Genomic DNA, 21,959 nt, shown 5'->3' with positions numbered 1-21,959 from the left:
ATCTTGGACCATGAAATTCTTCTTGAATGCTTGCCTTCAAGTACCTGTCCTACTTCAGAACAGACTGCATGTTATTTCTAGACAAATTACAAGGACAATTTCAGAGATAATTTTGTCTAATTCTGTAAATTCCCTGTGGACTTTATCAGGAGTGTTAAAAGTTCAAATTCTTGGACCCAGGAGGGGTTTTATCATCAAAACTTGAGCTCAGCCACCTGCTGGAGCCACCAGCAGCCCCTGGTGCTCAGCTCAGCTGCCCAGGAGCAAGGGCTTCACCCAGCGAGTGCCCCAGTCACTGCCACCTCCTGCTCGGGGACAAAGGGCTGTAGCACAGTGCCAGAATGGGGAAAGCAAAATCCCTCAAAGTCACAGAATTTAGTTTGCAAAACAATTATTTATTCTACCTTCCAGCTAATTTAAGAGAAGAGTGACTGGGACAGGAGCACGTAAGGATGGAAATAAGGGCATCTGGATATTGTCCAGCTTCTGCTGCAGTATGAGGAGAATCTGCATGCCTGCCTCTGAGCATGCTGTAACCCTAAGTGCAACTAATGATGTTGGGGTTTGCTCCTTCAAGGGAATACATAAAATAATAGGGAGTGCCAGGTTTGACCACTGATTGCAGCAGAAAGACTTCAAGGTGCAAGGAGAGGGGGATCATTAATACCTGCAGTGCATGTGCACAGAGGAAGAGAATTAACCTTGCCCATGCAGCCTTACCTTTGACATCACCTGAACTTTGAACAGCTCATTTGTCATTCATCTAAGTGTTCTTTCATCACTACTTTCTAGCAAATAATTTTATAATTATTATCAATTACTGTCTATAATATATGCAACATTCTGTACTGCAGTTATATTTTACCACTGAACTTTAAAACAAACGTCTTTTAATTTAAAACATACTCCTCCAACTGCATGACACAGTTACTCCAAGATAGCTGTCAAAGAAAAATCGGGCATAAATATTTACCTCATTAGTAAAAATAAGAAGACTGGAGTTAGGTTGGCACAGTAAAAATTATCTTGAATTCTGTCAGTGTCCATCTGCTTCAAAAGAAATCAGCCCTCCAATAATTTTAGAGCAATATGCAAAAATATATGGAGCTTAATACAGAATAACTCTCCTTTTCTGCATAACCCTGCAATAGCTCTTCAGGATTTGTAGCAACTAGTGATAGGCATTTAAGAAGCACCACTCGCCCAAAGTATGCTTATTTGCCATTGGGCAGCTGAAAATGCTAGGTCCGCAATGAACCTGTTTACTCAAGCTGTGCTGTGTGTTGTAATTATGATCATCAGCCCAAAGGACTGCTAAATTAGGACAGCCAATAAAATCAATAAGATCAGGGGTACAAAGAGACTCGGGAAGGAAAGGATTTGCACAGAAAACTATTTAGTATGACACAGCTGCCCTGTGCCTGTACACTTTGTTGACTCAGCAGCTGGAGTGGACGTTGCTGATTGAGTGTCTGGCGTACGCCTTCGATAGAAAGCATTGTACAACGTTAAATGGAAAAGCCCTTGTCTTAGAACAAGCCGTATCATAAGGTTTAAAGTATTTCCCACTCTGTTTCGCTTTGATTTTCATGGCCCTGAATATCCAAGGAATCAGGGTAGGATACCAGCGAAGGTAGGTTTGATGAGCAGAAAGGCAGAAAAGTGGCCCAAGCCAGGATTTAAATTTATAAACTAAAACTAGGCAGCTGAAGTCAGTGAGTAAGTCCAGCTGCACAGCCTTGAGTTGCCAGCACGGCTCAATTTTCTGTGCAGGAGTGAAAGGCACTGTAAGGCAGGTCTGCCCCCCGCGGCCGAGCGAGAGCCCAGCTGCTGCAGCCCCAAGGAGGGGGTGTTTGCAGCTCACCCTTGGCTACCTGCATTGGGTGGCAATGTTTTACGTCACCAAGCAGAAAGCAATGCGAAGAGGAGCTCTTAAAAATGCCAGGAAGGAAGAGGAGATGGAAAGGATTGTGGATGGCCCAGAGCAGAAGACAAGTCATAGTCACTGAAATGGCTTTTTGGGGATTCACAGGTTTAAATACAGCATTTCCAGACAAATTGAAAGCAATTTCTGTCAACTTTCCAGAGCAATTTAAGTGAGGAAAAGGAAATGGGGGAACGGAAAGAATTCAACACTTTGACTCCTTACTGCTTACTCTCTCCTTGCTTTTAACTTTGCTCCTATCAGCTTTTGTAAGCTTGTATATATTGGTCTTAGGAAATGTGATTTAATACTTTTCTTTGTGTTTAAAAAAAAAATAGGGTTAGACAAAAATCCTTGCCCACAGAGACCAATGGAGAGAACTGCTTTGCTCTTCATTTCTGTAGCCCTGGTGAGCTTCTGCTAATAGCCAGCCTGTAGCATTAAGGAGAAAGGGTAGCATGTTTCCAAGAAAAGGGCGCCAGGGTTTCTCACCTCAATATAACTCATTAACTCTGATCTCCAGCTCTCCAGGAAGTAAAAGACCAGGTTGTAGTTAAAGAAACTTTTCTGCCAAAGGTCAATGAAAATTTAGTTCCAATAAAATAGTACAAAAACCCCACATCAGTCTCCAATTCTACCGCTCTCACCTTTATATGACAGAAGCAGGCTTTCAGGGACAAGGTTCAGATGTTTCTTCTCACAGCACAGCCACTACACCAATTCTGCCATCAAAGTATCTGCCATTAAATATACCAGACCAATAATGCAGGTTAGAGCTATTAAGCTCTGTCCATCTAGTAGAAAACAGGGGCTTACATGCACCCACCCTTACATGGGTACTTGCTTAACAAACACTGCCTAAACACTGGATCCAAGAAAAATGGCTTGGTGTAACAGACTGAAATCAGTCTACAGCTTTTAAATTTTAAATTTATCCATAATTAAATGAATCGCTGCATTTGAATATCATTTGTGAAATCAAGCACAATGAACTGCAGTGATCAAAGTCAGCATCAAAGAAGATGAGATTCAGAGGACAATGTCAATAAATAAGTCCCTCATAAAACTATGCTAAAATCATACACAATCTTTCTGTTGCCTTTTCAGCTCCACCAGAAAGCAGCTGGAGGCTGCTATCTAGCTAATGCTGACCTTCAGCTGTGACTTAGTTTATCTGGATTAGCATAGTTATTTGCTAAAACCTTAAAAGAACAAAGAGCTAATCAATACGAGGTCAAAACAAAAGTGTCACAGACTGCTTTGACCATTCCAAAAAGGTGGCATCTGTCACCGAGAGTTACAGCAGGAGCTGGCACAATGCTCTGGTGGCTGATGCTGAGGGCATTTCTTTGGCAACATCTGCAAACAACATCCACAAGCTATTTCTCAGGCATATTTCATGCCCAGTAGTGGGTTACATGAACAGGCAGGTCAGATTGATCAACAGAATGAAAAATGTCAGGAAAAAAATAAAGGTAGGAAAAAAAAAGAGCAAGGAACAGAGGTTACAGTATTGGAGACTTTCATGAAGGAATTTAACTCTTTGATGCTTTGTGCTCATTTACTCCAGTGGCTTGTAAGTGAAGCCAAAGACAGTCAGGATAAGCACAAGGTTTCAGCTGTACAGCGTCTTGCATCTCAAGTAGATCACTCCTTTACTAACATTCATTTACACACTCTGCTCTCTGACACAAAGCCTCATCTGCAAATGAAGTGCTCTAATAGTAGACAGCAAGCATATGATACACCTTCCAGACAAAACTGCCAGAAACATGGAGATGAGTATAATGATTCACAGCGTGTTTTTTTTGTTTTGTTTTGTTTTGTTTTGTTTTGTCTTTTGCCAAGCCACAAGGACCATCATTCTTTATACTCCATAAAGCCCTTCTATGAGCAAAAATGTCCTCCTTGTGCAAGCCTCTTGCAGGCTGGAGTAAGAGTCAGTGCATGAGGTCAGGTAGTTACAGATCCAGGCATTGGAGAGAAGCACAACCTGCAGAGCTCAGCTTGGGAAGGCCAGAGCCTTTTCACCACGCAAAGTTCAGAGCAGGCTGTGGACACTGAGGATCTTGCATGCCACCTAGAAGTACAGTCCCAAAGAAAACTTTGAGGTACAACAGCATCCAAACTTGACATTCAAACTCAAAAAAACTCCTCTTGAAAAATCAAGACGACATCCAAGATATTCAGAAAACACCTTTTATATTACAAATACTGATAAACTGCATCTGTTTATTGCAGAACCATTATGCAGATAAGAATTCAGGATGAGCTAGACTGCCTTGGAGAAGATCAGTCTCAGACTTAGTTCTTCACATCCTGTATAAGGGAGGGGTGTAGGTGACACAAAGCATCCACTATTTGTTTAGAGAAGAAAGGAAACAGGAATGTGAGCCAGTTCTGCTCCACATTCTCTCTCCCGTTATTTAGCAGCTAATGGAAGCTTTAGTTATCTATCCTGCACGTTGGAGGGGAGATCTGCTCATTTGTTAAAACACTTTGTAAACGAAGGATAAGTCTATGAGTATCCACTCTCAAAAACCTTTCATAAAGCCTTTGGCTTTCCTTTTTGTCACAGGGCAGGTAGAGAAGAACATGCTAATCAAAGACCCTAGAACTACGGCTTCTATATTTGGCAGCTTGGTATTCTCTGGTAGCCTTAATTTATGCATACTATTAAAAGGTTAAAGTTGGTCACAGGTCTCCTGTGACTGTCATCTGTGAAATAATGCTGTTGGAAATGTAGTTTGGGTTCTACCTCATTCCCACCTGCAAATAAAACCACGCATATTCTGCACATCTTTTCCCCTGAACGTTGACACCTCTAGCGACATAAAATCCAGCAAGAGATGTGACAGCTGCCAAGGTCAATAAGAGTTATACTGAACTGCTGAGTAAGTGCTGGTCACACAAATCAAAGCTGTATAAGGGCAGCTTAACATACACAAATCTGCAACTTATTCAAACTACTTTTTGAACCACGACATTTTTATCATTCTTTCTCTTCTAGGAAATGTTATATAATGAAATATGATCAAGTCAAAGGTATTTCATGAAATCTTAGCATTATGTCCTTTGTGTCAAATTACTGATAGGAAAGTATGTTGAAAATACATTTAACATTTTTGAGAAACTTAACATTTGAAGGCATTTGTAGGAGGGCAACGATATAGAGAAGAAGGTAAAAATAATGTTGTAAGAAATTTTAAAGACATAGGGCAATGCTGTCTAATTAAGACTTAGATTCACCTGTTTAGATGTTCCTAAATTAGGAATTACAGGTTGGGCATTTTCAGTACTCAAAGCCTTCTGCCTTTGCTGTACTTATCAGAAAGGTTTTGGTATTCATTGGCAGCTGCATGTTAACTTACCTGAATGCTAGTATTTCTGAAGACGTTACCAATTGATTGGTAAGCATAATAAGATATTTGCTGGCAGACCCAATGGTTAGATTGAATTTTCTTATCTGAACTCTTCATTGAAATTCATAGACATAGAAACTGGTATATTGGATCAGCAAAGCTTGTATTTTTATTGTGTACTCCTGAAATATAGAGATTTAGAACAATTGCATAGAAAAATCATTTCAAACTTTGTGCCATGACTAAGGCCTTGTGTGCCAACCTGTTTCCATCAGAAAGTATTTACAGCCAAGCTGAGAAGCCCTGGAAATAGAAATTGTTAATAGAAACGCTGATGTAACTGCAACTGGATTGCTGCGACAAGTAACACTCCAGTAATTACACTGAAACAAGCGTTAAAAGGGGAACGAGGACAGAAAGCTCTCCATCAGGCACTTGCTTACTCCTGAATTTTTCTCTGAGAAGGAGAGCTACTAGCAGAAGGGCTCTGCAAGGGCTTCTGTCTTCCTTTATTCTATTTTAAGGTTGCTAATTGATCCTCTGAGGGAAGGTTTAGTCCTTTTGATGCAGTCTTTGTTAATGGAAGGGCTTTACAACAGTGGTTGGAGGTGTGTGGGTGTGGGATCCATGCAACCTTTCATGCCAGCCTTCTCCGTGATGACTCACAAGGCAGAGAAGCTGGAGAGCCTTCCTCATGCAGCGAGAAATGGAGCACTGCTCCCTGCTAATAGTGTGGGGGTTGATACTGAAGCAGGCTGCTCGGTTTGTTTTGCCTGAAATGAGCCTGGCTGACCTAAATTCCTGGTGGGGGTTTGATAGCAGTTCAGGGAATAAGGGGATGGCGAGACAAAGAGACCAGACTGTGTTGGAGTAGTCATCTTGACTGACACTCATCCACATTGCAAAAACGTTACCAGAGGTTGCTCTACTGGGACATCTTGCTCCAGATAAGCAAAATAAATACCAGAAGAATCATCTCTTTTTGAGATACCACCTTGGAACTAGCATAACAATCACTTCATAAATGCTAACTTTCTCTTGTAATGCAGAACAGCAAAAGCAAACGAAGTGATCATCCCGATGCAGTCAACTGGCAATGCCAGTGGGCAGACTAACAGTCTGTCCTTATCTGACTAATGTGTTAATTTTATTGAAGCACTACTAGACTAAGTAGTCTTATCAAGTGTTTTGCCACCTAAAAACCAAGGCAGTTTGCCAAGAAAAATGGCCCATGGTTAAGGAAAGTGTAACAGTTTACTTGTTCCCTGAGCAGAGCACAGTTTAATTTAGGTCTAAGGAGCTATCTAGGAAACACTTCCATTTTTCTTAAACAAGGACACTTGGGTTACATCTGAAAATACTACTACATACATGAAACAGAAGGAAGCTTTTTTTTCCCTTCCATCCACATCTCTTACTTACCTGTTGTTTCTGCTACCAGCAAGATTACTTTCAGGGATGTCTACTGGCCTCTGCCAGTTCTAGCAGAAACCCATGGAGATCTCTACTCCATTTCCATGTGAAGACAGAGTGTCCATCTGAGTTGAGGAAGGCTCTCAGCTTTTAAATACACAATCTGTTTTGATAAGAATTTCATGCAGGATTTTTTGTGCTTATTATCCTGTCTGAGCACCTTTTTGCCACTCAGTGCACAGATCATTGAAGGCAGGAAGGCGGCTGAATACAACAAGCTTTCTCTGTGGTCCAGGGCATCAGCAACAGTATTTAACAGGGACAAAAAAAAAAAAAAAATCTGGTTTCAAGTAATAATCTGAGTCATCCAGAATCATGTCTCAAGTCTACTCAAGAGTTTTCAGCTATTTTGATTGTTTGTGTACATTTGAGGAATAACCTTGTAAGTACTTAGTTACAAGGACCACTCCAAATTAAGAAAAATTCTCTAGTCTCTGGAGACATTACTTTCGTCTTTAAGCTAAAACGCCAATAAATGCCTATTTTTGCACTAATTATATGAAAATTGCTGATCAACCCCATTGTTAGATTATATTCTTCACTTAGAATATGTTAAGTTTTCATTCAGCAAAGGGCTAACTTTCAAATGGCATTTTTATGAAATGCGTGAGGCAGACAAGTTTTAGAGTCTGAAGTGAAATATTAAGATATTCAGATTTTCTGCCATTCACTTCAAAAACCATAGGCAGTTCAACACTAACATAAGACACATACAAGTACAAGAGAAGTAAATTGAAAAGACTCATTGAAAATTGAAAAGCAGTACACGATTAAAATCAGAAATTTCCATTTTATGAAATACAGAGACCCTGTGGTCAACAGAATAGCCACATTGGATTGGATTGAGCGGCGTTCTCTCTCTTCAAAATGCAAAAAGGGGATGTTTTACTGTCTCCAACTATTTTGTAGGTATTCATGCAACTCTCATAAAGGACTACTACTACGAAAATGAAGGGCAGGAAATGGGAGTCAGTCCTGGGGCACTAGAACAGTTAGCTCTAACTCCATGTTTCTTAATTAACAGGTGGTTACAGACAATATTCTTTCAATAACATGTGTTATGGAATCACAGGTCTCAAATTCATTATGAGAAGGTTCAGTCAGTGCAGATCTAGACTTACTGGTCAAAACATTAAGCAGACCTGGGTTGGTGAAATTGCAGTGATACATACAGTTCATAGAAATAAATAAATGACCACGTTAAGAGATTCATTTTTTCTTTATTTTTCTTTTGTGATCTTTAGCACGGCTTTGTTCGAAAAGATATTTTATCTCTGGATTTCCTTTATCAGACATATCTTAGCAGCAAAGGTATCTTAGGGTAAAACAAAATTTCAGAAGCTACTGTAAAACAAAATTTAAGATGCAACTTCTAAACACAGAGAGTAATCATGCCTTTAGACTGCATCTTTTTTAAAACTCTCTCCTTGATTTTTTGTAGCTTTATTGATCTTTAAGATAGGTTCAGTGATTTGTTTAATATAGAGCCAAAACAGCTTATTCTTAACCCTTTTTATCCAGTTCTCCGGAATTTTACTGATAAACAACCTTACAAAAAGAGTACACACTCTTACACTTGCAGCATGAGCTAGACAAGAGTTATTGGCCAGGGGGCTGGGGGCTGCCTGAGGCTATATGAGCATTTGTGTTTTTAGGTTTTGGCTGGTACATTCAGGCGCACATAATAAAATAGAGCTTTTATTTTAAAAATCAATAAAATGACTGATCTTAAGTCAGAAAATGGTTTTGTTTTACTTTTACCATCATTGTTTTTTTATTGTATCTCACATTTTGTGTTTTTTTTTTCCTTCTCTTTTTCCTGCCAGACAATCAGTCTAGACTCCTTTTGAGATTCAGCTTTTTACAGTACCTTATTTTTCTGAAGTAGTTCCTCCCCTTCTGTTAGCATTGCTGTTTTTATACCTTTCTCACCCAGCTTTTCCTACCACTTTTGCCATCAGGCTATTATAACTAACTCCAATACATAAGTCATGGTACAGTGAACGATGGCATTTAGAGACAAATTGCTCATTTTTTTCACTCTGAGCGACATGGACCAATAAAATAGAAAACCAGATGAAGCAATGAAAGGCAAGTTACATGGCTAGTTCATGTGCTAAGAGTTATTAATGGCAGGCCTGGGCATACCAAGACTATGCCCAAGTTAATTTAAGAATCCAACTCTTCCACCCTGCTCTGCATTCGTTCCCATTTCTAGTTCAATCGGCCACATGCCGGTGATTGCCACAGTGTAAATCAGTAAAATTATCCAACTAACTAAAACCTTAGAGCTACTTAAAAACCTACTTCACCCAGATCATTTTATTGCTGTAATTTATGGTGTAGGCTGAAACATTTGCATGAACAACCACAGCACAGGTGGGAATTCACTGACTGAGGAGAGGCAGCTGGGTGCTTCTTAAGTTGGTGTAGCGGTTACATCTAGTGATGCAAACCTAGTGTAAATAATTGTGTTCTCATTTGCATGGCTTCTTTTGCTATAGCTCATTAATAAGGTATGCTGAATAGCGTAATAGGCACTAACTTTTCCAGCTTTCTTGATCTTACACCAAAAATTATTTCATATATGACCTTGTGATTTCCAAGGGAAAAAAAAAAAAAAAAAAAAGGAAAAGAAAGGGGAAAAAAAAAAGTCATTCAAGCCAATTACATTCCTGACCTCTTTGATATCCTGCAAAAACAGTGAGTCTGACTATTTGTTACACCACTATGTTGTTAATACCAATAAGTGTTAGGGATACAAAAATCAGTTCCTGTATAAATCTTGGTTCAAGGATGATGGGTAAGCAGCTAAAAAACATTTCTTCATGTCTTTTCCCCCCTAATGTAAAACTCTTAGTAGAAAAATGATAAGGATAAATGGCACCTATCCAACTGATTCCATTATAGAAGCTGGTTTGTCTGCGACAGATGATTCACTATTTATAGTGTCTTTAGTGCATGCCTCACGGTATACTCTCACAGTCAATCTCAAAGACATGTTATTTAGGCAGGGTAATGTACTCATCTTCTCTGAAAGAGAGAAACTTCTGCAGACAAAGAAAAGAACATCTAGGGGGATAAAATCATCTATATCTACACCTGTTAAAACAGAGCTCAAGTACAACTGAACAAGAATACAAGTTTAAATCCAGAACAACCCTTCTGACTTTGGGGAGCTCCAAGACGTTCCAATGTATAAGAGGAACATTTAGCAGAACTGTCATTTCCTTCCAGAAATATTTAGACGCTTCCAGCTAGAGCCAAAAACCCAACAAAACCAACTCTAATTTCTCCCAGCACAAAGGGTTTCAGCTGAACTGTCAGCTCTGACATGCATCAAATAACAATGTTGAAAACACAACTCGTGCTTCATGACAGACAGTTATGCCGTAGACACTAGCAGACTGCAGCATACAGCCGTCTTGTTCAGGCTTCAAGCTCCTGGTCTGTGAGGAAGTAGTACAAATCTCCATACAGACTGAAAAAATACATGTTTAAGCAACTAGTAAGCACAGAGAACATACCCACAGTGATCTTAAGTACAGCAATACTGAGAACTAGGTAGAGTAATTGTTGTTCTGATGCATCTACAGCATTGCAGAGTAAACTCCAGAAACTCAGAGTATGCAACAGCTGAAAAGCAGCGATAGCGTCTATTTCACTGGTATTTGCTGTACAGCCAGTATTTTAGTTGCTCCCTACAAAATTGCCCTTTTCCACAGTAAAGCCCAAGAATGATAGTTTCTTCTTCCCCGCTCCAAAGAAAACTACAATTCTAGGATTACAAAACATTTTCTCTCACTGGCCCCTATAGGAAGTGTTTGTTTTTTCTTCTAAACATTGTTATTGTGCTATATAAATTGTAAAAATTGAAACAATGAAATATTTAAAGCAGTTTTGATAATAAAAGTGTTCCATTTTGAAAAAAAATATCACAATGGGAGTTTTCAACATCAAAGCATTTGTCAATAAAATACACTGAACCATCACAGAATAGCGCAACCCTTTTAGTTTTCTTGTTGAATATTTCCAAGTCACTGTCATCAACAACTACAAATAGCAAGGTTAAAATGCTTTGTTTTTTCTGTTTGTTTGTTTGGGATATTTTGTTTGGTTTTAAGCCTTCACATAGTGATACTTCTCTTCAAAATACTGAGATAAATCATCATAAAGAAACATGTATATTACCTTTGTAGCCTCTTTTTTCAGAAAACACAAAAGCATTTAAGAATGTATTATTCAGAATATTTCAGGCCAGGAGACAACCCATTTTACTTTTAAGACTCTGTACGAATGATACATTGAAAATCTATATAGCTGATGTGCACTGGTTAAATGCATTTTCTAGAAACACAGCTACAGAAGCCAAGAAAAAGTTTAGACCAAAATCTACATTACAGATGAGAAGAAAAGCCCGTTAGATTGGCACAGAGCCTGCAAACCCTGAAAACAGTGAGTTTTGGCAGTTATTATCAAAGGGCAGTTAGAATTCCCTAGAGGACACTGACATTTTTTCCAGCAATAAGTGCAAGATCTTCTCTTGTTGATTCTTTCTGATACCTTGGTTCTCGGACAACCGCAGTTAATAGTTCTGGTGGTCACGTAGCTGTGGTCTTCATCCTGGGTTCACTTTCATAGATCTCTCCCTGCAATAAGCTATTTTCTGGGAGTAATTCATTACAAATACAGCTCCTCACATCATTTCTTCCTGCCTCTTCCTCAAGGTAAAGAGGGGTCTTGACAGTATTTTCACTTCAGTTCCTTTCAAATAATATTAGAACTACAAGGATGGGGATGGTTATGCATATGAACGCTAACATAATGGGCTAACACCTGACTGCACCGGAGGTCAGGCAGTAACAGACAGTGAGACTTCACTGTCTGCCAGGCAGCGGTTCATTACACCTCCCCGACCTAACAAGGGTCCCCGCATAGCAGCTTTCCTCTGACTCCAGACAATTGGACTATTCACTTTTTTTCCAGCCTTACCACGACATCTACCTCTCAGTCCATAAAACCTGCCAGCAAAGTTCTACCTAAGAAAAAAGCAAAAGCCTTCCATATTTCACTCTCATTCTATCTGGGGACAGGGATTTGGTTTTCGCTCCAATTTTTGATCCAGACACGTTGTGTTGGCCTGGAGTAGAGACCATCTTTTTGTGCTGGCTGTAGTGAAGACAGACTCCATGACTTCTCAGTTATCCCTAGTTGCTCTGAGTTTTATGACATTTTATCCTTCATAGCTTCTCTGTATGCTACCTTTCTTTCCATACTCTGGACTTTATTTTGCTCAATGATGTGTGAAAATGCAGATTGGCACCGTTCACTGCAACAATTAGTCAGGGTTTTCAATGGTGTCACCAACAGAAGAACTTGGCTATTATCTTCCTACTTCATGAAGTAATAAAATGCAAAATTGAATGAACCAGATGAATCTGCATTCAATCATTAACCTAGCAGTTGTTTGACGTGAAGATCTTTTACCAATAAAAATGTTTTAATATAAAAAAAAATCACAGTTCAGAACAAGTATTTTATAATTGATAATGAATCCTCAAGTGAATGTTATAGAACAGTTAACATCGAGATGAGTTAAGAGTGAAAGGTAAGCCTGTCATTAAGGGCTTAGTTAACAGTGCCAAAGGATTCATCACTGCCATTAATAGGCATCACTGCCATTAAAAAGGATAGTGAAGTGAAACTACACTACTTTTTCCTTGCTGGAAAAATAAAGGGTTTATAAGAGCATTCTTCATCCTCGGAGTCTGAAGAAAATAGTGAAAACTCTGTGCACATAACACTCAAACCACTAAAATAAGTTAAAGAGAAAACCTAAACATTTAGCTCCACATTTGAACTGATTTAAAATTTCATACCTGTTCCACATCACCTCTCTATGTAACACTCGGGTTTCTTTTATCCTTAATAACAACCTACTATTATAGGTAAGAATATTTTAGCCTTTCAGCAGAATGTTTCATTTTTCCAAAATACAGGGCTGTTATCTTGGCTTCAGCTACTTAGCGGCATCCCTTAACCTTATAGGAAGATGCCAAGTAAGGCAAACTGTACAAAGCAGGAAATAACAAGTCTTCATGAACCATATCTTGTACTAAGCAAATTCCTTTGACCTCTCTGCACACCAGAAGTTAACAGAAGCCATATCCATTTACATTCAGACATCTTTCCTGCTTTCAATTCTAGAGGAAAGTCACCCACAGTATTATTTCCCATCTTTGCAATAACGATAGGCAGCAAACCAAAGTCACAAGTCAAGCTGTCCTTCACATCACAAGAACTGAAATTTCAGGATTCTTTTATTTGCCTTCAACTTTGAGACTATAGGTTTTGCTTTTACAAGCCTGTCCACACAACTTCTTCTACCAGAACTCATCCCTTAAGTATTACACATAACCTCACTTAGCTGAGCACAAAGCAACATTGCTGTAAACACTGCACCCTGGAAAGGAATTTATCTCTCTTCATAGTATCAGTGTTGCATTGGAAAAGCTGATCCAAGAAACCAGAATTAGTATGTGAATGAGTCCTACCAATGCAACAAAAAATCATTTGATAATAAAGGCCGAGTGACACAATCAATACGGTCATAGACTGGGGAAAAAAAATCTGAGGCAAGAAAAAAAAAGATGTTAATTGAATATAACAATCATTTATAGACTGGTAGAAAATGTAGAATATATTTAAATGCCTTATGTAGACAAAAGAACCTCACTGTCAGAGCATAAAGTGGAACATGACACACCCATGAAATATAGGATAAGAGCTAAGATTATAAACAAGTCACTTTAGACATCAGGATGCAAACCACACCTGTCCAGTGTATATTTAATCATACCTTAGACCTACAAGATTGTGCTTATATGAATAAACTACTAGTGTAGCATCAATATCAGATATTAGTAAAAATGTGACACTAGGAGAATGAAATATAACCCCATTATAATACAAAGCAACATGAATTATTAATTCAGAAACATATTTGAGATGATCTATAGACTACAGAATGGAATAGTCACCATTTGTACTTCATATCGAGAACCTTATACCTACGTTCCTGGAAATTTTAATGTCAATTACAACACAACAAGATGATTTGGGGAGCATATAGAACCCGGTCAGTTTATAAACCCTAAACTATCTGCTACTGAATAAAGTGAAAAAGAAAAAGTTCATTTATGGATTGTTAACAGAATACATGATGCAATACACTAATATGCACACTTACCGCTGGGCTCCATGCTGATGGCACTCACGGCCCAAAGATGGGCTGAATGAGAAAGCACTACTAAATGAACCTTCAGAGGGTGCACAGATCTGGGATTAACACTAAATAAGTCCAGACCACCATCACCATGGTGTTGACAGTTTAAATGAGCCAAAACAAGAGCTGTCCTTACTCAGTTCTCTTTGCTGCTGGGTTGCATTCACCCACGAAGCAGAGAAGTTCAAGGTATTTTCTTTCCACAATGGCAGCTAATTGCCTGTGCAACAATTCCTGCTCCACTGACCAGTATAAAGCATCATTTTCAAGGCAGCTTCAGAAGCCTCTAGAAGAAACCAAACATTTCCACTTGACCTTTCCTTATGGACATCATCTGCATTGTGGCAAGTGTTTTGCTTGCTTTTTTCTTATCTGCATAATGAACCACTGTAAATCTACGTCCAAAATACCTCCCCTCTGCAGTATTTCCTTGTACTTCACTTTAGTGAAAGCCAGAAGACAGCATGCAGTGGTAATCTTTAGTTACAGAAAGTTAAGGATAGCTATCTCAAAGAAAAAATAAATAAATTATCGTTCCACAAATTTATAGTGGGAGGTTTCTTGACTGTGAAGACCTCAAAGCTTTTCAAAGCAGACCTGTAAGCCTTGATATGCAAAAAAAGCTCCTGATCTGAAACTTTTTGCCAAAAGGCAAACTCAGAAGAGCAATAAATGGAACAAATCTGGACTGTCTTTGGACATTAGCCAAGGCTTCATGAATGGCACCACTTGCAAAGACAGGCAAGTGAAGCATCAATAAACCAGGAAACCAATAAACACTGAAATCTCTGTTGTATTCATTATAAATTCACAGCACTTTCTAAACTTAGATAAGAACCAGTAATAATCCATTCGATACCCTGAATCTGACGCCTGGCAAAAAAAAAAAAAATATGAACAGATTTATTTCTGTTCTCATTGTATAAACTTTTCCCTCTAACATGATTTAAAAATGAAATCATTCCTGCTGTTTAATTCTTTTTGAAGACTTTGATTTTTTTTCCTTAAATGTTATGGCTCCAAACTTCAAATCCTATCTTTATCACAGAGGTGTTTGGAAAGCCTCACTCCACAAAGGAAAACACTGTTAGAACAACTGTAGAAACACCCAGTTAGCGCTTTCTGATACACTAGCTAAGAATCTAGATGTGAATCTCTATGAAAATGCTCGGTAGAAACAGAAGCTAGTGGTTTTAGGTATATATGAACTATAGTCAAATGTGTGATAGGAGCCAGAGCAGGCACACTTGCCAAGACAGTGAATCTGCAGCAGCACCTTGCAGAGACAAGGAGAAATAGCCAGGCAGCTCACAGCATGGCTGAAATACTATGTGAAACAGAAACTTAGATCAGACGAGTCAAGCCAAGCTAGTCATACAGTCTGTAGCACAAAATAAGTCTTTAATGTGGGTGACCTGACAGGCGTCACATCAGTAGCATCAAGAGATCTTCCCTGGCCTCCCTCCTCCTCCCTTGTGCTGTGCTTCCTCCCTCCTGCTGCACAGTGCAAATGTCCAGCAGAGGTTTCGCCGAGCTGCTTTAACACCCTCAGCTCTTGTAGAGCGTTGTCTCCTGCCACAGAAAACTGCCACAAGCCAGAGACTGTGCAAGGTGTGGGACTGGGGATGGAAGGGGAGACCAGAACCAGCCTTACCCTGACGCTAGAGAGGAAGACTGGACAATTTTAGATGTGGAGATGCACATCCAGGCATCAGTATTGTCTCTGAAAACAGAACGAGGAGCAGTCTGAAGAGCAGGGATGTGATATACGGTACCACCAGACTAGACAGCACCTAGTTTGCAGTATGATCCCCACACTGCAATACAATCCTTGTCACCGTCAGCAAAGAAGCAAGCAAGTTTGTGTTCTGTTTGGTTTGAGGTTTGTCTTTTTTTTTATTAACATCCAATTGCAGCTTGAGCAGCAGAGAAATATAAAGACCCACTGATATTTCAGATGAGAATCTTTATTAAAGCTATTTTTCATCATTTTTAATCATTTCACAATCTGAACACGATCAAAAAGTTTGCTTCTTTTCTTTATTATTTAAACACCAAAAGGAATGTCCATTTTAATCACTGGGTACATCATTACACTTATTTTTCAAATTTCAGACATGAAAATGCACATAAAGATTTTTCATTTTCCCTTGCAAACACACAATAAAATCCGAAGCCCTGCAACAAAAATTGCTAGTGTTGCTCCCCCTACAGCAACCTCACAAATCACCCTTTAATTTTAGCGAAATGAGACAAGATCACCTCAGAACTGAAGCCTCCCAACAGTATATCATCTAATAATGGCCATCAAAAGGCTGATGCATTTCAACTCTGGAAAAACATCACTTCAGCTACGGAAACTCTTACCAAGAAATATATTTTTGCTTCCTTCTAGCAACAGTTTCAGATGAATTGATCCAGATATACTCAAAAAAAAATCACCTTAGTAACTAATGACTTTTTAGGGTAAGTTACCAGAACTTTCTCCAGTTCTTAGAGTTTTTCTCTGCATAGAGTGCTGTGGTGCAAGGCTGATGGCCAGAACAGTCAGAAGAATATTTCATTTGAGTTAGCGACTGGATTGCACTTTATATGCTCAAGCAGCACTTTGCAATGAGTGTTCTGTCATTGTGGTTTACTCGGAGTATTACTTTTTATTTCTACAGTGGTGTCTCTCTGAGCCATGCAAGTGACAGAAGTTACCATATTTTACATCTTGCCTCAGCTTTGATTTCTAGGATATTATAACCCCTTGGAAGCTGTGCTAGATACTGCCAGTGGCAGATTTCCCACGGGCACCTCAATGCCAGGCAAACCTGCTCATTGGAACCTCGTGTTCTCCTCCCACTTTTGTGTTCTTTCTTGGAAAGTGCATGGGTAAACTGACTCCTGCATAAACTTTATTGAAACCTGACAGCTGCATTTTTTTTCTTTGAAAAACAATATGGATATGAACTGTGTTCAGATTAATATAAAATACCTTATAATGCTAGCAAAAATAAACATTTTAAGTGGCATTTAACACACCCAGTGTTGCCTAGAGACCTGCATTTGTTAGACCCTAACCCTGTGAACAGCTGAGGTCAATTCATAAGCTCTGTTTCATAAGAGCTCCAATCCTGTTTGGTGGAAATGTGTAAAAACTACATATGCATGAATTGTATACGAAAAATGGGGCTAATTTCAAATATATATATACATATAAATATCACAATATTATGTTTGAGGAATCGAGTTCAGCATTACCTACAGCTTCTAGACCTGTTCTGATGTTTTACATTGTAAGCTTTAATTCAGAAAACAGAGGGTAAGATTCCATTTTCTTTCCTGCTACAGTCATATTGATATAAGAGTTTTGCTTCTGCATTATGATAACCATTAAGATTCTATGAATTGTACTGCAGATTTACAACATCATAGCTTATTTTAGAAACCCTTCAGGTTTAAGGTGAGATGTGAAAGTTATTTTTCAGTACAAGTTCTCCTGAAAGGACACAGGATTAATAGTGTTTTGTGTTTTTTTTTTTCCAGCAGCCCCAGTGATTCAGCCTGTAGCTCTCAGCAGCCTGAATTCAACATGAAGCACCTATTCAGCTAGGCTACACTGTGTTCCCACCCACTGCCCAAAAAAGCCAAAACAATTATGTGACAAATGAGAGGATGCCAGAATGATAGTCAATAGGAAAGCTTAGAAATTGTCTTAAAAAAAATAAAATAAAAATCCTTCCCCCAATTTCAGTGTATTTTGAGGAAGACAAAGACAACTGCTCATGCAGTAAGGAAAAACAGACAAACAAGTGTCTTAAGGTAACACTGTTCATTTCATGCTTTATTAACACAATTCTATTACACGTTTTTCCCCCTTCGTTTTAATTAACAGAATTGCAGTATAATGGAGCCATCCGGACAGCCCCACAGTTGAAAGCAGAAACTTCTATTATAAACTCTATTTTTAGCAGTATACAATTTTGGCTAGGGAATTATACAACAGCTTAGACTGAGAACTGTCAGGTTTATCTTGCAAACAAACCAGATTGGAGGCTACAATTTGAAGACAACTTGGCATACTAGCATTAGTTACAGGTCACTAACATTGCCTTAATGTGAAGCATTAACCCTCTCCCACAAAGCTCTCATCTCTGAACACTACAGTACTTCGTGTCTTTGTAGGCAGGCTACACACAGCCCGTATGCAGACTTCAGATAAAGATAAAACTTCTGCATCTAGGTGTATTTATTGGTAGCATTTGTGTATACAAGCCCACGTTGAGGGATGTTTCCACAAGGGGCAGCAGGGGTGGGAGCTCAGGGTGACCTTTCCCACTACATGGGGAAAAAAAACGCTATCCTTTAGGCACGAGCAGCCTTCAGCTTGGATGTAGAGACCTCAGCACCCGACTGAGCGCTCCCATATTCAGCTCCTGGCTGGGCTGAGCCAGGTGTGCTCTCCAGCTATGCCTCCTCTCACTCCCATCAGCTGGGGAACATACCCTGGGGCCATTTCGTAGCACCTGCCTGCTCTGATACACACCAGGGCTCATTCCTTTCATTGACCACAGCTGCTCCTCATGAGGCTTCCTCTCTAGACCCTTCCCCATCTTTGTTGCCCTGAGTCATCATAGGAATAGTGTTTGGTTCAGGAGGACGAAGAAGGTGCTGTTTGAACACACAAACTCGCCTGGCCCCACAACTGAGCTAGAAGGCGACCAGTCTGTTACACAGGCCCAAAAAATGCACTGCAGGAAGAAAAAGCCCCGTGTCTAGGCAGAACACAGCTCATATTTCTAACTCTGATTATGGAAATAAAGCTCTCAAGATTGCCACCTTGCTTAATGTTCAAGACAAGACTACATTCCACTCTTCCTAGATACCCATGCACCATTTAAGAAATCCATAACATTTCCTGGTCACTGCAGCAATCTGCCTCAGAGCTCTAGCAAAGTGCTATCCAAACTCTTTGGGAGCAATGAGAAATGAAAACAAGAAATGTTTATTTAACTGCAAATGCCTTAACTTCAATCATATTACTCTACCAAAAAAAAAATATATATATGTATGACGGTAGAAATATTTCCAACAAGATATGAGCTTCATACTCGGACTTTCTCTGAATGAAAATAAGAGTCTACATCAGAAGGGCAGACATTAATGTTTGGCAAAGCAAAACTTATTTTGCATGAACCTAATATTTACTTTTTTTTGAAGTCTACATCAAGCTAAGAGAGACAGCATGGATTGGATAGAGAAATGATAGCAGTGTTGCCTCAGGAAGGCATGGCAAGATTTTGAATTGGATACAAGGAGATTATTAGATAAGCAGACCATGCTTTCTGCCTCATCACAGACTGGTATACAGATGAGCTATATTTTCCGGAGTGTAGAGCGGAGAACAAATTGACATACATCACTCTCTTCACTGTAGGGGTACATTTCATAAAGGTAAAGACAATCCTGGACTCCCTCGATGGCAGGGTACAGGTGAGATGGCCTCTCTAGCCCACGATCTGTTAGGCTGACTTTGGAGCCATAAGAGATGGGAGGAGAGGCTTAAGGGACTTGGTTTCATTTTCCAAAACAAGTAATGGATAAGATGGTATTAACAGATTTTAAAAGCCTTCAACCTTTTCTTGCTGAAACAATATGGATTATTTTTTTTTCTTTGGTCATTGACTTCAATAGTAGAGGATTGTGTCTTAAGAAATGGAATAGCTGGCCTGAGAATTTTTTTTGGGGGGGTTGGGGAGTGCATGGTTTGTAGAGGAGCAGTTTCCCTTCACTTTTAATTTCACACCTTTAAACACTTTTGCTTCTTCCACCTGTAACATTCTCCTCATACATATATATCCACACATATATATATCACACTTATTACACACTAAATTTAAATTTTACCTTTATATTAAAAGCTTGCCTTTTTACGATATGATGTATGTGCACCTTACCATAAAAAGTTAATCCTCCTAAAATTACTGTTATCAACACAGGAGGATTTACTGGAGGAAATTAGCCTGAGAAGCACGCTTACAAAAACAGTAACACAGGCAACTGGTGTGGTTCTTGGGTGATAATTAATCCAAGCATCGCTTTATCCAACCACACATCCTCAAAAATCAGTATTTGCATAATATATAGGTCATGAGGGCTAACAAGTAACGGTAAGGCACCTTAACTGGTGGAATCACCTATAAAATCTAACTGGTTTGTTTTACAGTGCACAAGTTACTTGACAGTGAGCAAGCCAAGTAATCCCTAGACAGGATGCTCGGAACAGGCAGAAGGACAGCGACACAGTGAGACTACAAAGAAGTTGCAATGCTGGAGCAGGTTCATCACACACACCGTTTCGTGCACACAATCTATTTGCCATTTACAGGTGTTATCTCGCCATCAATGAATCAATGGAATTACAAGCTTATTATGCACAGTCAGGCTTGGATTATAGCACATATTGAGATAAAATGTATGAGGTTTTTTAATACTAAAACAATGTTTTGCTTGTTTAATTTTTAAACTCTTATTACTATCAGAGCACAAATCTTATCAGCTTTTGAAGTTATTACCTCAAGGTCATCCTCAACAGTATTTACCATTATGTTACCGGTTGCTAGAAACTATCTTTGGAAGGGGTTTATATATTTAAGGATTACAAATTTGGACCTTAAATCAGTCAAGTAACTTGATTTTGATGCAAACCAGGGAAAAATGTATGAATTAATTTCAGTAGAGATGAAAATTACTCACCAGCACCTCTGTTCAGAGAAGCACTGTAATCTATTGTGGTGGTATTGGCAGCAGGACAAGACACATTACATGTGCAATGCATCAGAGGAAGGAAAGGAAGCATGGTTGCCCATGAGGGATAGCAAAGCCAAGTTAAGTTGTCAGACTCTCCTCCATCCCGCAAGAGGCTGGGGATGACAGCATATTTTTGCTTATTATTTGGTGCCTAGTCCTGTACAAAAGAGGAAAGACAAAGAAAACAACCACTAAAAACAAAAAAGGAAGCAGCTGCAGCAGATCTAATCCAGAACATTATGAAATAAACACTGAGGTTATGCTTCAGAAGTTGAGCATCTTCCATGGTGGTTTCAGACTGGAGTGCTCTGTTGCCTCCTAATCAATATTCAACATACAAGAGGTGGCCTTCCTCGCTCAGGAACTAATGAGTGGTTAATGACCCCAATCTGGTATATAACAGATTGTTAATACTGGTACAAGGAAAGCCCTAGTGAGATGAGCAGTTGCTGGCAGAACAGGAGGGCGAAGGAGTCATTTGATTGAAAAATGGTCACAAGCTGCACTTTATCAGAAAAGTTACAATATTCTTTGTTGTGCGGCTCTGCTTTACAAAAGCAGAACAAAAAAATAAGCTATTGTGATATTTTTAATATTACATCTATGAAGATGATGACACAGCTCCTATTTAATTCCCATTTGCGTTCTGCTGCATTTATACCATTAGTGCCACACTGTGGTTAGACAGACAGGCTCATATTTTGGAGGGGGAAAAAAACGTGTGGCTGACAACTATCATTTAACTTTGTGGAGTAGTAACAAATGGGCTTTTCTATACACAGTTACCTACAAATCATAAAGACTGCCTTCTTTTGCAGGCTTTTCAAAAGCAGGCAAGAAACAGAAAAGCTCATGCAAAACCCAGCAGTTCTCTGCTATGCTGAAAGAAGTTGCCTCTGTGGTAATTTTGCAAAGCTTCAGCTTACACAGACTGAATAAAATCACTCTCAGCAGGCAATACGTGATAATTTTTACATTAGGAAGACATTGCTTGTATCAATTTGTTTCCCTTATTTTATTAAACCTTGTTTATATATAATTCTATATTCATGCACAACAGAAAATCTGTTATCCTGTCCCAGTAAGGCACTAATGCTTTCCACGTGGCAAATTCATTTAT

This window comes from Cygnus atratus, chromosome 6 (genome assembly GCF_013377495.2).
Source record: "Cygnus atratus isolate AKBS03 ecotype Queensland, Australia chromosome 6, CAtr_DNAZoo_HiC_assembly, whole genome shotgun sequence".
Classification (NCBI taxonomy): domain Eukaryota; kingdom Metazoa; phylum Chordata; class Aves; order Anseriformes; family Anatidae; genus Cygnus; species Cygnus atratus.
This window is presented reverse-complemented; position numbering follows the sequence as displayed.